Source organism: Microtus ochrogaster, chromosome 15, assembly GCF_000317375.1.
Source record: "Microtus ochrogaster isolate Prairie Vole_2 chromosome 15, MicOch1.0, whole genome shotgun sequence".
In the NCBI taxonomy this organism is placed as follows: Eukaryota; Metazoa; Chordata; class Mammalia; order Rodentia; family Cricetidae; genus Microtus; species Microtus ochrogaster.
Genome location: NC_022017.1, coordinates 31359809 through 31364076, shown reverse-complemented (window position 1 = coordinate 31364076; position 4268 = coordinate 31359809).

Here is a 4268-nt window from a genome sequence, read left to right as displayed (position 1 = left end):
GGCATTGATTCTCTACTTGGTTAACACAGTAGATTCATTAACTGATTTTCTACAATTCAACCAACCTTGCATCCTCTCAATTAAGACACCTGGTCATGATAGGCTATCTTTATTTGTCACCAAGGACAGCATCAAGTTTTGATGTATAGCTTTCCTCTGTTGGGACCATTTGGAGTCTTGGCCTCCAGCTGCTCTTCCCTGTTAGAGATCTTTACTTTCCTTCTGATTTGAGTTACTGAAAGCTGTGTCAAAGTTGTTTACCAGCTCTGCTTCACGAGCACATGTTGCCTTGACCTTGAGGATCAGAGGATAAGGTTTTCACCTGTTGGTTCACTTGACTGTTGGGTATATAAGCCTCCATGGTGCTACTGAATAAAGGGCTTCTTACCAGTGACTAGAGGTCCGTGTCTCTGTCTCCCTGTCTCTGTCTGTGTGTCTTTGTGTGTTTCAACCTCCAGCCCCTTGCCCGAAGCTCACCAACTGTATGGTAGCACATAGAGCGCAGACAGGTGATATGTGCTGCATTCCTGAACTATTTTTTCACATGCTATCTTTGTTGGATTTGGGTATTAACATATCTCCTTTATCTAAATTGAGAAATATTTTATGTAACTATAATTATTGACTCCTTTAATGTTTATTAGAATTCACAGTTAAAAGCCACCAAGCAGAGAGAGGAAGACAGAGGACTGGAGAACCCGTGTAAAGCCAGACACAGCATTGAGCTTCTGTAATCCCAGTCTTTCTGAAGGCAAGACAGGAGGTGGCAACTGGAAAATCCCTGCAAGCCTGGGGCTGTGCAGCCTGTGACATACACTGTGACAAACAGCAATGGACCCTATGTCAAACAAGGTGGAAGGTGAGGACTGGTACCTGAGGTTGTTCTCTGAACTCAACAAATGCACACACATGCACACAACACATACATGCACATCATGTACACACACATGTATATACAAACACGTATCATGTGCACACATACACACACATATACATCACATGCATAAGCACACATACACACTATATACACATGCACACTCCATCTGGGGCTATAATTGCTTTTTGAAAAGGTTTTTCTAAAACTTGATTTCTGTAATAGCTTTTCAATTATTTACTCTTTCCATTTGTTACCAAAATTTTTATTCTTACACTTTCTAGAAAATTTATGTTTTCAAATGATCTAAAACAGTGGTTCTCAACCCCTTGGGAGGTCAAATGACCCCTTCACAGGGGTCACCTAAGAACATTGGAACATAGATATTTACAACCCATAACAGTGGCAAAATTATAGTTACGAAGTGTCAACTAATTAATTTTATGGTTGAGGTCACCACGGCATGAGGAACTGTATTAAAGGGTCTCAACATTAGGAAGGTTGAGAACCACTGATCTAGAATCAGGTTCTTCGTAATTTCCTCCCATGTTTATAATTTCCTTGGATGGCTGTCTGCGGGGCCAGACATTTGTGACTCATTTATTTGTGCCTTTTCTTTTTATTAATCTAGTCAGAGGTTTCTTTATTTTATCAACTTTCTCCAAGAAACACCCTTTGGCTCTCTGCTATTGTGGATTTTTTCCTATTTTATTAATTTGTGGTCTTATCTTTAATTACATCCTTCTATGTCCTTTAATCTCTCCTACCAGTGTTCTCTGCTCTTGTGGATGGTGATCAGCTCATTAACTTCTGCATTTTCTTCCTTTGATTAGACGGAATTAAGTCTATAAAACGTCCCTATCAGATCTGAATTATCTGTATCATTTTTAACATTTATTTTCCATGGTTATTTGTTCTTTTGACTATAAGTTATCTAAAAAAAAATTTTTAATGTCCAAATATGAGATAGACTTATACTTTTCTTTTGATGATTGATGATTTAAACATTCTGTTTTGAGAGGCTGTCCTGGCTGGGGTTTTTTCCCCTCAATGTGGCACGAGCTAAAGTCAACTGGAAAGAGGAATTTTGATTGAGAAAACCCAATTGTCTGTGGGCAAGTCTGTAGCTTGTTTGATTAGTGATTGATGTGGGAGGGCTCAATACACTGTGGGCAGTGCTACCCTGGTCTAGGCTGGTATAAGAATGAAGGGTGAGAACCAAGCCATGAGAAGCGAGCCGGTTAGCAGGGTTCCTCCACACCCTCTGCTTCTGTGCCTGTCCTGACTTTCCTTCACGACGGACAACTGTAAGTGGAAACAAACCCTTTCCTCTCCAAGTTGCTTCTGGCCAGGGTCTTTATGAAAGCAGTAGAGAGAAAACTAAGATATAACATGGTATCTACAAGATAAGTTTCCTTCAGCTACAGAATGGGCCACACGCTATGTGGGCTAGATACAAAGGTCTCTAACAAACGCAGAGTGAAATACTTTTCTAAATGTTCAATGGCAAAAAATTTAATGAAGTTTTCAAATCATTTGTGTATGATCTCTCTCTCTCTCTCTCTCTCACACACACACACACACACACACACTTACATATTTGCACACTTTATAACCACTGTGTAGTATAGGTTGGGCTTCAACTCACGGGCTAACCCAGGTTGGCCTCTAAAGACAAACAACCATCATGGTGGGGCATTCAGCTGTGCCCACTTGTAAAAGATCATACCAGCTGGGCTTTAACTTTATCCCCTTGTAGATGGGCGGGGAGGGTCATCGGGCCCTCACCTGAGTATTGAACCACTCCCAACCACCTGTTGTTTGCAAGGCTACCCTAACTACATACGACTTCAGAGAAGGGACTAAAGTATAAAAGTCAGGGAAGACGAGGGTGGAGGCTTCTGCTGTGCTGCGGTAGGAAAGCTCTCATCCCTGCTTTCTGGTGTGGCCTGTTGAGCAGGAGCACCCACACCCCTTAAGTAATCCTGCACCTATACTTGGTAAGAAAGTCCATTCAACGCACATAGCCCAGAGGGAACTTGCGTGGAATTGCTCCTCAGATTGTTGTTGGGACCTTGGGAGGAGGGGAGATGTTGTTACACCTTCCCTAGGAAGGAATTTTTAGCAGCATCCCCAAATTCACAGTCCTCCTGCTTCAATCTTCCAAGTATTGGGGTTATCGTTGTGTGTCAGTATACCTGACCATGCTTTCTGTAGTTTTCATTGCTTGTGTATTCATGTATAGTCAAAGATGTGTGCAAACAGTCTCTGCACAGTTGTGGACTTGCTCCTCCTTGAACTTCTGGCAGATTATTGTTCCTACAACAGTTATTATGTATGCTTGTGTTCATGTGTGTGCTCATGTCTGTAGAGGCGAGAGGGCAATGTCAAGTGTGGTCTTCAACGATCTTTCCTATATTTTTGAGACAGAGTCTTGGTCTTTGAATCTAGAATTCACCGATTTGGCTAGCCTGGCTGACCTCTGCTCACTAGTCCCGAGACTGGAGATGCCCACAGCTGACCTTGGATCTTATGTGGGTGCTGGATATTACATTCAGGCCCTTGTGATTGTACAGAAAGCATTTTACTGACTGAACCATCTCCCAAGTCCCTAAAACTATTTTATCTCTTTACAAATTACGTTTATTAACTTACTATGCATAGGTATAGGTGTATGTAGCATGTGGTTACAAGAGTTGGTTCTCTTTCTCCACCATGCAAGTCCCAGGGATCTGATTCAGGACATCTGGCTTGGCAGCAAGTGCCTTTATCTGCTCGGCAATCATTCTAGCCATTTAAATATTTTTTAAAAATATTTAAATAGTGTCAATTGTGTGCAGATTTTTGGAGTAATTATAGTTTTGGGTAAATTATCACTTTTATTATCATGATGCTATTATCTATTTCTAGATATATTTTGTCTTGTATTTTTAATTAAATATTTATACACTATATTTTGATCATTATTTCCCCTCCCCCAATTTCTTCCAAATCCTCCCCATCTTCCTATCCACCCAATTTCATGTTGGTTTTTTCCTTCTTATAAATGAAAAAATGGAAAACCAATAAGACAAATGCTAAAATAAAACAAAAAGAAACAAAAAGCCCACAGAAAAATCAAAATAAAACCCAGAAATCCATTTTGTGTTGGCCAACTACTCCTAGGTATGGGGTCTGCCCTGGAATGTGGTTAAAATACCCAGTGACACTCTATTAAAGAAAACTGATTTTCCCTTTGACAGCAGAGATCAATTGCAAATAGCTTCTTAGGGATAGGACCCAAGTCCACATTTCTTCTTAACAATCTTTTCGTCTTCACTTCACGTAAGTCCCTGAGCCTGGAGGAAGAGGTGTGATGAAGACCTTGCATTTACAATGAGGGGCTCCAAAGTCT